The sequence below is a fragment of the Nothoprocta perdicaria genome, unplaced genomic scaffold, assembly GCF_003342845.1.
Source record: "Nothoprocta perdicaria isolate Ctin4 unplaced genomic scaffold, notPer1 scaffold_106, whole genome shotgun sequence".
Taxonomy (NCBI): Eukaryota; Metazoa; Chordata; class Aves; order Tinamiformes; family Tinamidae; genus Nothoprocta; species Nothoprocta perdicaria.
Window position 1 is genome coordinate 788,269 of NW_020454161.1, and position 12,300 is coordinate 800,568.

The 12,300-nt window shown below is 44.6% G+C and overlaps 1 protein-coding gene across 1 annotated transcript in view; it reads left to right on the plus strand.

Annotated features, from left to right (window-relative positions):
• The first annotated feature begins 1,257 nt into the window (after positions 1 to 1,257).
• The window catches only part of BZW2 (basic leucine zipper and W2 domains 2), a 48,059-nt gene continuing 37,016 nt past the window's right edge, over positions 1,258 to 12,300 (plus strand). Inside the window, exon 1 of the mRNA XM_026044935.1 lies at positions 1,258 to 1,342. The gene's annotated coding sequence lies outside the window, so the exon portion shown is untranslated. The remainder of the gene's footprint in view (positions 1,343 to 12,300) is intronic.

Sequence of the window (12,300 nt, forward strand, 5' to 3'; positions counted from 1 at the left end):
ATATAAAGCTGGCAGCATTTCACCAGCCAGGCAAAAACACAGGYCCACAGGAGGGGAACATAAGGACTGGGGCTGGTGCAGCTTGGTCATTAGCACTTCTGAAAATAACCCAATCCATAAGGATGCTCTAGTTGTTGAGAACTCTGTGCAGTGACACAAATAGCCCATACTTTTACGGTTTCATTTTTTAAATTTCTATGGGAAACATTCCAGGTAAGTCACAGACACCAGGATTTGGCACAAAGCCCACTCTAGTTAGTGCAAAGGCCTTTGATACAACTTCCCTGGGCCCTCCCTCAGACCTAACACAGAAAAATAATAATAATAAAGAAATGCTGTAAGAGTCTTGATTTGGGTGATTCTATTTAGTCTATGATCAATCATCAGGACACACTGACTTCAGATCCTCAAATCAGCTGTAAGCCGAGCTCAGTTCAGATGGAGTTTAGAACAGAGCTACTTGTGGGGGGCCATGAAACACACGCTGAAGACAACGGATGAGGCAGCAGGGCAGAGGTCCCGAGCGGCTGAACGCGCGCGGCCCGCTCGAGACGCGWCACGGCGGCGCGGGAGGCTAAAGGCTGCACAGGGCGCCGCGCAGGCCCGCGCTCCGCTAGCGCAAAGACAACGGAGCSCGCACGGGCACCCCGGCCCGCCCGCCGCACACGCAGGAAAATAAAGCACAAGGAGCTGGATTATCCCGACGGCCGCGCGAGGCGGCGCCGCGGCCAAGGCTAACGGCCAACGGCTGCRCGCGCCGCTAACGGCCAACGCCAACGGCTGCGCGCGCCGYTAACGGCCAACGGCAGCGGCCGCGCTACGCCGCTAACGGCCACCGGCCTCACCTTGGGCGATAACGGCCATCAAGTCCCTCTCCTCGGCGCTGAGGTCGCCTCGCCTGGCGGGGGCCATGGCTCCTCCGCGCCGCAGCCCCGGGCCGCTCGGCCCGCCCTGCCCGGCATGGCCGCTTCCTCCCGCCGCCCCGCCCCGCCACCGGCCCCGACCATTCGCGCTGCGCCGTGGGGGGATCCGCGCCTGCCCGTTCCTCCTGCCGCCCTTGCAGCTCGGCACCGCTGCGGAGATAGACCGTGAGCTCTGTGGAGCTTCTGTAAAAATTTAAGCGTCCGGSACTGCTCAAGTTTCCGTTCCCTTTGCGGTCCTCATGGCTCTCTTCCCCCCGCACCCCCCCCCCGGCGGCGCCGCGAGTGGTGCGCGCGGGCGGAGGGGGCGGCCGCGGCGGCGCCCGTGTGTCAATGTGTCCGTCCTTCAGCCCTCCATTGTGTGCAGCAGCCGCCGCCACCGCCGCTCGCCCGCCCGCCCGGACAGCGCAACCACCCGACAGGTGCCGGCTCGCGGGGACCCCGCGCCTTGCGGCGGCCGCGGCGAGGTGGCAGGCCGTTAGGGGAACGGCGCGGGCCGCGCTCGGGCCGTTAGGGGAACGGCGCTGCGGCCGTTAGGGGAACGGTTAGAGCCGTTGGCTGCGCCCCGACACATCCCCCTGCCCGGCGGGCCGCGCCGGTAGCGGCTGCTGCGGGCGGGGCTGGTGCCYGTGCCTCGGACACGCCGGGAAGTCTCCCGGGGCGGCGTGGGGGGAGGCGGCTCTCGCCTTCCTTTGTGTTTTATTTTATGCGTCGCCGTTTTCGTGCCTTTCTCAACAGGAAAAAGCTGTTTGTTCCGCTAAAGCGGCTCCGTGAAGGCCCAGTGGTGTCGCGACATGCCGCAGCCACGGGGAAGCGGGGCTCGGTGAACGGGGAAGCGAGGCGGCCTGTGCGGGGGCTCCARAGCGGCGTCCTTTGTTCGCACCTTTCCAAAATTAAACCGCCCGTGGAAAAATGATCTTTGTGGCAGCTCCAGCTGGAGCCCAGCGGGTTTGCGGCGAGAAACGGGGCTGCGGGCTCCAGCGTGTCCCCGCTTCCCGAGAGCGGGTGTTTGTGAGAGGGCAAAGCGGAACCCTGCACATGCGGGCGGCCGGTTTTTCTCTCGTCCTTCTCGTCGAAATGTAACTTTTGCACCATTAGGAAAGACATCTAACTACTTATTCCTCTGTAATTCCTTGCTGAAAGCAGAACCTTATCGGCAAACTGTTTTTTGTTGGTTTTTTTCATGTTGTACTCGCAGGGTCATCTCATAGTTATTTATTGGGAAGTATTTCTTAATTATTAATTAGTCTTCTATGTTTTTCTATATTTTATTTTAACACCTGGTTCAACAATCAGTTCAATTCTGATTTTTCTTTTCTTTTTTTTAAGTACACAAATGTATGCTTTTTTGAATCAACAAGTATAAATAAGAGGGTTTGCTACAAGACTTGTGCTGAAATTTCAGGTTATAACAAACTGAGATTTCAGAAATTGAGATTTCAGGTTATAACAAATCCACTTTTCTTCATGGCATCCCCAAATTACCTTAAATGTTCTCTCAAGACAGAGAAATCCTTTCTATGCTTCAGTCCAGAAAGAAATTCTTGCATTTTGCCAGCAGAAGTCAGCTGCAGGAGCTACTGTGGCACCTTAAATAAAGGCTTAAATGGCCTTCTGTTGGTTTACTGTGGGTTGTGGATTTTCCTTGTTGAGAACAAATTTTGTGATATTATGGTTTGCTGATAATCTGTCAGCATTAGGTTAAAAAAAAATGAAGATGAAAAAGAAAAAAAATGCCTAGAGGCTTCTTATCATACTTAAAAATAACCTGCCATGAACTGTACATAAATAGAGGCATATTGCATTTTTTAAAATATATTTTTTCTGAGAGAGTCAGAAGTGCTCTTATTGCGCCCTAGTTAACAGACTAATCAGGCAAACAACCTTGTTTTCGGTCGCACTGGAGCTACTTGGTGAATAAGGCTACAGCAGATTTAGATGTTTTAATGCTATTATAAAATATTTCTTGTGTTTACCTGTCTATATACACTGTTGTCCTGTATGTGGACATTTCACCATCTTTTGCTTTTCCTTATGAAGTACTAAAGTTATGTTGTTTCCATCTCATGTATAAGATCTGATGCATGGAGGCAGTAAATGCTTTTCCCTGACAATGTAGGAAATCTGTGTGAGGACAGAGAGCTGGAATCTGAAAAATGTAGCTTCTAAACGTTGTCTTAGCTCTTACAGTACCTTATTCACTGTCTCTGGTTTTTACATGAATTTARCTTGTGTGTATTGCTGTAGGTAATTAATATTTTAAGTTTGGGGTCTTGCAGAGGAAGAAGGCAATGTTAGTTTTGCCACACCTCAGCGTTGGTTAGCTTGCAATAGGTAAGTATTGCGATATAAGGAGTTGCCCATTTCATCCTCAGCTTATTTATGCATGTGATAGTTCTTAATTGTGAAGCTGATACAAGCGGCAGTGTTTTTCCCCTCCATTTAGCCAGTCCTAATGTGTAGGATCCTGGCAGTGAGAATGCATAATGGCTCTGCTATTCAGAATAATTATAAATACTTGATTCATTTTGCAGCTGTGGAGAGCAATATCCTTGTGAATATCCTTTCACTGAATGCTGGTAACATTTACTTTCAGCATGCCATGAGCTARGGAGAAAGTGGTGGTGTTACACCTTGAAGACCACAAAACTTTCAGTCTCTGGTTGTGGAAGACAGGGAAGGGAAATGCTGAACAGGTTTTGGTGGTTTCAAGCTGTTGCCTTCCCATCAGAGTTAAGTGGCTGACGTTTGTGTCTCGGAGGCTGCTCGGATTACAGCAGTGTACTGTGTTGCTCTGTGTGCCAACAGSACAAGGGTCAAAGTTCCTGTAACCTGTTCCTGTGCCAAGGCTTTGCACAGTGAGAAACTGGGTCTGACCCTGTACACGTAGTTTAGGGAAGAATTTAAGAACAGGTCACACCAGCAGCGATACCTCCAGGATTATTCTTCCTGCTTCTAGCGGCTAATCACTTTCTGAACCAAGAGTGGTATCCTGGAATTTACCTTTGCATTTGACAGCATGAAAAGGGTGTTTTTGAACTTGAATATGCTTTGCATCTGTAGCTTCCTGTGGTTTTAAGTTCCACAGCTGCGTGAAGAACTGTCTCCTTTTATTTTATTTTTTTTTTAACCTCTGACTTCGTGGTTTCATTTAATTCTTTCTAGTTCCTGTTTTTGGAGACAATGAAAACCTGTTCCCTGTTCACCTTTGTGCAGTTCAAGGCATGGTAGAGAAATATCATTTCCTCTTTGTTTCTTTGTCAAACTGAAGTCTTAAATCCATTTTGTCCTTCCTATGTAAGAACAATTCAATACAGCTCTCAAGTACATTTCTGTTAGATGGTTCTTCTTTTCTGCAGGATGTGGGCTGTAGAAAATAGCCCATGAAGTGGAGCTGAACCTTTCAGACAGAACCTCTGTCGGTTTTGGGTCCTACCATCTCCACACTTAATAGCCATATCCTAATGGCGGGGGGAGATGAAAGGAAGTATCTAATATGATTGTACATTTGAATCAAGTTCAGACCAGTTCAAGGTTGGTTTTTTTTTTTTTTTTTTAATTTTTTTTTTAAATTGATGGAAGCATCCTTTTATGCTTCCTGATTTTTTCTTTTGATTGTCTCTGGATAGATGGTTATTTTAGTTGATTGGTGTCACTTTAAATCATGGCTTCCTTTAAGAATTTTTATTTCACTGTATTTTTAAGGTTTCACTTTTATTTGTGTCTTGGTACAGCTGCTGGGTGTGTGATAGAACCTGGTAACGCTTCTAGGTTGTATTTTGTACCAATGGATGGATTATTAAAATACCTCAAAAGAGTAATTGAAGATAGCTAGGGGCAGAAGTGCCTGTTGCATGTTTGAACACGTTGGGGGAAATTCAGCTGAGCAGTTRTGTTGCCCAGCTGGAAATACACCCCAGTAGTGTGAAAATGCCAGTTTTTAGGGCCTGAAGATTCACATAACAGTATTGTCTCTTGTGGGGGTTTATTAGTGTGGTTTAGGAAGAATTCTGCTCGTGTGCTCCTCGGCCTGATCTGCCTGTGTGGACCTAACCTCAATGTTTTGCACCCAGAACATGGCACTGCCTGCTCAGCAGCCATCTATGCAGATAACTACTACGAGTGCCTTTGCATTGGCTGTGTGGTGCATTTCTGAGGAAATGCTTTTACTTTTGGGCATAGCTTTAACTGCTAATTGTGTRGGGGTGGTCCCCACATAACCTTCCTACAGGTAGGTGAGGTTTTACTGTGCAAAGACTGAATTTTGAGGCATTTGAATATTATGATTTACTGTGTTTCCATTCTTGTTCAAATATAAGAATTCTTACATGTGTGAAGAAACTTTCGTGTATCTCTGTCTCACTGCTTGAGCCTACACATAAATGTAATTCTGTATGTCAGTCATATGCAATGAATTACTCCTATGAACCRCCATGCTTGTCCATTGAACTGTGGACTTGGTTACTAGTACTATTTCTTCTTCCACGTCACCAGTCCTTGATTATATATCACTTCTCCTCTCAGCTGTAGCAATTCATCATAGTTAACATCTTTGTTAATTTAAAGTAACTAGAATACTCAAGGATCATTAACAGCTAACACTGTTATATGAGAGGAAAATTGACAAATGCAAAAATCTGCTGCTTCTTTCTAGGGAGAGAGAAAATGTGGAGTGCAGTAATGTTCTGCAGAGCCACTTGAATATGGTGCAACCTACTTGTTAAGTGTAATTGAGGATTAGGTAAGAGACCACAAAGGTAAAAATAAAAAGCCTATCCAAATAAAGAGAAAGCCCACTTGAAAAATAGTCCAGTCAGCTTGGTAAGTACGGGCCTATGGCAATCATGCCAAGTCAGCATAGTGCTCCTCAAAATCCTCTCATTTACTGTAAAGTTGAAAGCAGAATGCAATACTTGCCTTTCAAGGTAAAAATATACTTCAACTTTAAGCGCTTTTCCTGGCGTTGGTGTTTTATGCAGTATCATGTTACCGAGCAAGCGTGGTAAAGGGAAATCATATTTCTGGCCTACTGCTCTTAGAGGACGGCCCAAGCCTGGCTTGGGCCACCGTTTTGCAGGAGGGTTGGGGAGCTGCAGGGGTCAGTTCACAGGAATCAGGTTGTGAGAAGGGACCTTTTTGGTGCATCCTTTCTAGGCAAAGGCCAAGTAGCTCAGAGTTGAGCCAGGGGGCCCAGGGCAATAGAGAGAGGAACCCTGGATGTTTGTGGATACACGTGGTAACGGTGTCCACCTGTGGCTTAGTCTTGTTCCYGCTCTGACTTCAGATGCACTTTTATCAGCGAGCATGTTTTAATATAATACAAAAGAAATCCCTGAAGTGTTTCATGGAATGAATAATTAATCTTTTATTAACTTGTGTATTTTTCAAAATAAATTCCTAGAAGGCAGGAAAAAATTCCCAGGAAGTACATCAATAGGAATTCTTACCGAAGTAGAGACTTTGTCTATAAGTAGCTGTTTATTTCTAGGCTTTATACATCATTTGAAATTAGAAGTGTGATTTAGCAGAAATGTTCACCTAAATGTTTGTAAGACTTGTAAAATTCATCGAGCGCTTCACATGTAGATGTGCTTGGAGTCCTCTTGAAGCCTTGCTTTATTGCACTGAATTTTGTCAGCTGTGGCAGTTGTAGGGAGTGTCTGCAGTTACTGCAGGTTCCTAATAGCAGACAAAGGTGGTTGGCTTCAGCCAGCCTGTAAGAAGAGGGGATTATCCCTGGTGACAATTARGATTGAGAACAAGAAGGTCATGCAAGGAAAATGTGAGACATAGTCTGGGACAGAAGGGTCAGTCGAGGAAACAGGAAGCGTCTCCTGGGGTGTCTCSACTCGCAGTGAGTTGCACCCTTGTCCCCTTCCTGTAACTGCTGCAGACAGAACAACCGCACTGGGCTCGGGGCTCCTGCTGCTTGTAACAACCTCTGCTTGCATCCATTTGCAACCGTGCAGAAAAGCAAGTTTCAAGTTATCCTTTCACTTCAAGTTTTATTTCCRTGAACAAAATATTTTTCTAGAAATGGTTTTAGATAAAGTCATTCAGCCCATCCAAATTACACATCCCTTTTTGCAGTAAGACRCAGGCTGTGAAATCTTAGCAACGTGTTTCTGAGCATTAGCAGATAGAAAGCTCMTCCCTTGTTTTGACTGCAGTTTTATACCTCAAAGGACTGAGTTTTCATCTATGGATTAAAATTGATTAAAAAGGCTTGAGTTTCCATCTATATAGCAGTCTCATGCCTCCTTTGTGATCATGGAGCTCAACTAAGGCGCACTCATAACCTGCACATGCTCCTCTGTGGCAGTGCYGGTGCACCCTGGTGTCCACCCCTTCCTGAAGCCAGACGTTTGCAGACATTTCAGGCGTGGCCTGCTTGAAGCGAGGGCTAGTTTAAAGCTTAATGTCTGTCCCCACCCCTCAAACACACAATAGTTTTTGTTTCTTGCATGTGGGAAGATCCGATTCTTTCCAATTTTCCTTTGATTTGTACTGTCAGTTTAAACAGTTGTTGACAAGAGCTCCTTTGATCACATTTTTTCAGTTTGACCTGGTACGAAGCAATATTTATGGTATGAGGAGACGAGACAAATTTGTATTTGAAGCTAAGAGAGATCAAAAAATTGTTGGTGGAAGAGAGGACATTGTGTCCCTAGTGTAGACCGGGATGTTGGTCTGTTTATTCTTTTCAACATCTTTGTTACATATATAAGTTTTTTATATATATATAATATATATATATTTATATATATATATATATAAAAACTTGGTTCCTTATGACTAGGTTGGTAGTTTATTGAATAACTAGCTTAATGAATGTTCTCAACAACTGTTCTCAGCAAAGGTTCATAGCAACATGTAATGTGAAATAYCAACCCTCTTTTGTTTCTCTTCAGTATTTAAAAAAGTTAAATAGCCTTGCAGTGCTGTCAAGAAAAAAAGCCCCTGATTTGAAATCATTCTGAGTATTTTATTTTTGTTTTTTAAAATACCTTTGGCTAGCGGTGCAGCCGCCTTGGCGAAGAGCGCGTGCCGGCTTCCTCATCGCCAGCGCTCCCTCCGGAGCGCCTCGGCCGGGCAGAGCGGCAGGGCGGGAGGCCAGCGTGCCGGGGCTGCCTTGCCTGGGCTTGAGCGCTCTGCTCGCCGCCTGGGAGGGTTTGACTGAACATCCCTGTCTTTCAGGATCTTAGCCTTGTTTCATTGGTACGTTGTTTGTACTCTAGAAAAGTCACCTTTTGCCTGTAAAAGGATACAGTAACTGAGAGCAGTTCTAGTATTTGCCTTTTGAAAAGCTTCTGTTTGGTCCGGAAACACAGGAGATGGAGCACTGAAAGGTGTATAACCCTTTTCCACTAAAGGCTGATAGTCTTCCGTAAAAACGTGTTTCTAGAAGCCAACATTTGAGAGCCCTGGGTTAAGAGAGAGATCTTTCTGAAATGTCAAAGAAGCTTCTTGTGTTTTCTCAATTAAGGGGAAAAAGATCTTGGATTAGTTGTCTCATTAATAAACCTTTTAATTTCTTAATATCCTGCTTTCTTTTAGGAACTGGAAATTATAAAAATCTAAGGTAGCTTTTATTTGAATTCTTATTTTCTTTATATATGTATGTATATCTATACATACATGCTGAGGAAACTTTGTTATGTCATGTACAGAAGCTAGTGATTTTTTTTCATTGCATGAACAACAATGCTCTAAATAATAAAGTGAGTTTCCTGATTAATAGTGTCAAATATCATTGTATTAAGCTGACATTAATCAGACCAAACAACTGCAAACCAAGGGTATGGATTAAGGTTAAAGGAAGCCAGGCTTGTTAGAAAAGCGATGCTCTGTGCTCACTTTAAAAGACATTAAAAGTCCTTTAGTGACTGTGCTGCCAGGGTTAGAAATGAGTAGCTCTTGCACCAGTTCTTGACTTGGGACAYTGGGTTGAGTGGAGGTTCTTGTGGTTTCACGTTGGTCCTATTCTGTAAACGTGGTTGCGAGAAACTGGATTTTGAAACTTCTCTGTGAACAATGGGGACTGCAGGAATGATTTAGGAAAGATCAACAATGAAGTCTGCTGGATTAGCTATAGAATTGAGTAGCATCCCCTTCGTGATTGCACTATTGTTAATTTTGACTGTGTAATTAGAGTTTTATTCTGCCCAAAGTGTTTTTATCTGTCACTGCAGCAGAATGTAAATTTGCCATTGTGAATTTGTCTCTAATGATGTAGAAACTGTTGGGGAGGTTGGAGATCAAGCATAAGGTATGTTTGGTCTAGTTGAAATTTTTTAAAGGTGTCTAAAGCAGAAGCTGTTCACCAGAGACTCCTTTAAGATCTTGGCCTAAAATGGGCACATAAAATATTTTTTTGATACACTGCCTTTTGGAATTGTCTTTCTGTGACTTGGGAGAGCCAAGGATCACAAGGTCTGATTTGCACATCTCTTGTCAGTCACTGTTAAAATTGGATCGCATTAATTTGATCTTTGTGCCTGTAAGTCGTCTATTCAGACAAAAATGGATATAGAATTTTGGATATATATTTGGATATATACATAACTGTGGACTAAAATGATCAACAGTAAAATAGGCAGTGGTCCAGTATCAATTAAATTGTCAGGTTTTGCACCAAACTGAGTTGACTTGTAGCTCTTCTGGCCTCACTGTTTCAGTGTAGACACAGCAGTAGCACAAGTGTTAGTGCCCTGAAGTGGAATTTTCTGTCTCTGTGCTGGAGCAGGGTAAAATATTACACAYGTGCTCCTGACCACTTCAGGAGGAAGCGATGGGCTCAACTGCAGTAGTCTCCTCAGCTTGGCAGTTGAAGTACAGGGTGTAGTTGCACGCTGTGGGTTAGGGCAGGGTGCTCCTCTGTTGGCTCTGCCCGGCAGCTTYGTATTTTTTGCCTTGCTTGGTGCTGGCCTGGGTCCTCATCCAAGCAGGTGCTGGGTGGGCTCAGGAAGCTGTGGAGCGCCCAGGGAAAGCACAGGTCGATGATCTGGGAATACGGYAGCACCGGAGTGGAGTGACAGCCATGCAGCAAATGCCCTTTTTCCAGCAATGACCATGGTTTTGGAGAATTTTGATGTGGTAGTTGTTTGATGCCATCTGAAGTGGAGCAGGATTGATTTGCAGAGTTGGGTTTGCTAGAGCAGGACTGAATGATTTGTTTCTTTCCAACATTGTGGCCTCTGCTTAGGAAGCCAACACATGGTCAGAGCCCTCAACCTCCTGTGTGTTGTGCTGATTTATAATGGGTGTCACAGCCMCTGCTTCATAAGATTAGAGACCTCTGTAAGGGCAGTCATGACAATTGATTTACTGGCCGCGAATTTATTACTGAGCAGCACTGCCGATCCTGAGCTCCATGGGAGGATGGCAGCAGGTCTGTCCTTGCTTAAAGGGACTTTGAGACAGTTCTTCTCCACAGCCTCTGTTGAGGGGATTTCTTGGGCGTTGTAGTACTGAATTTCTGCTCTAGCTTTTGCTCTTGGTCACCGCTTCTCCATGTCCTCTCAGGGCCTCCTGTTTTGGTAGCTGTGATTAGTGGCCATCCACAGAAGGAAACCAAATCTTTTAGCTGCTGGAGAAAAGGATTGTCCTCCTGTTCTCCTTCCTCCTCTGGCTACAGCTTCAGTCTGCCCTTCTACTGCTGCAGACCTGTCTCCTCAGGCAAGGGTGGGTGTAGCCCAGGCCCTCGCACTGAGCGGGTAGCACAGAAAGCATAAGGCTGCTACAGAATGAAGTGATCGGTTTGGGATTCTGTCTGGTGTGTCTGGACTTAGCTCTTGTGCAATGGCTTGTGGCTTTGGTGGGACTGATTGCAAAACCCACAGTCATCCCTTGTGCTACATAATGGCAGTGCAATCAGGAGGTGGGGGAAGTCTTGGTGTCCTGAATTATGTGGATATCTCAACCCCTAACTTCTGCTAGCTTTTTGTAACGTTGCTGTGCTGTTAGCAATTTTGTGCTGTTAGTGAGACACTAGACACAGATTAGTGAAGGAACGGCCTAATTACTCTGGCTTCCAGCTTTGGTGGTTTATATTGCTGCTCTCTTTGACTTCATGATGTGAAAATATGAATCCTGAAATTCTAGCCGTCTGTAAATAAAAATGCATTTTTGAGAACTGAATTTTTATCTAATGTTAATTATGATCACAATTGTTAATAAATGCATATTTCTGAGGAGCAAAGGTATTGAGATGCATGTATAGCAAAAGAGGTGCSAGCCAAAATTATGTTCATCCTCATTTTCTCTTTTTATCCTTGGTCCCCGTTGTTTCTTGCTCTTATTTGCAGTGTGTTGCAGGAATGTGTTTATTCCTAGATGGTGAATTCTTTGGGGAAGTGTGAAGGACTCTTAAAGCTCCCTGTGTATTTTAGGAGCCTGTGGAAGGTGGTGGGTCTGGGCCACCAGCACAGTTTTAGGTTCTGGTTTTATGTGTTTATCTTTTCAAATGCAAGTGTTGCATTTGATTCAGTTTGTATCCACACACAACTTGAAATAAGATTAAGAAAGGGAAGCTGAGCTGCTGCAGTGTAGCAAAGATGTGTTTTGGGCACTTCTGTGTCTGCCGTTGAGTGGTGTCAAAATAGAGACTTGGCCACACGTGATTGTTTAACACTGGAGGCAGTAGGGCTGTTTTACAGCATGTTTGTGTTACAGCACGGATAGGAACATAACTGAGTCATTAGAATATTTTCRTTAGATATTTTCTTTTTCCCCTGAAGAAAAACAAGCTTGTTCCATTAATCATCTTTGTTTTAACTCTTGGGATTGAAGGTCCCCTGGAAAAAAATTTGAAATGTAGGCAGGATGTGTAGCTAGCACTGTATGTGCTGTACTTTCTTCTCTGTTTTAGAAGGCTACGTGTATGCATTACTTTGCTTTTCCCTTATCTATTCTTCACTTTTAAATCTACCTGGAATTGTAACATTGTCTGACATCAGCTGTGAGAATTCTGATGTCACAAATCCTGACGCCAATGACTTCATATAAGAACACATGGTAGAAAGGGAGCAACTGGAATAAAGCAGCTGCCTTTATGTAAGTACTCGGTATTAAAAGCATAGCTGACGCGAAGTGCAGAGCATACGGTTGTGGAAATCGCAATATTGTACACGGACTAGCTCACTGATGGTGCAGAGAAGGTCTCCTGCTATCAATGTGGTTTGGTTATTTTCATAAGCACGGAGACTAGCTTTAATGTGTTTTCTTATCCTACAGAATTCCCAAACTCTAAAATCCTCTTATAAAAATGGCAGTATAATACGCTGGCCAGTGAAGGTCTCTTGTTGTGCTGATATCTTTCCTGAGTGCTTTTGCTTCCTGAATTACCACACAACCCTGTGCTTGTCGTGCTACTCTCAAG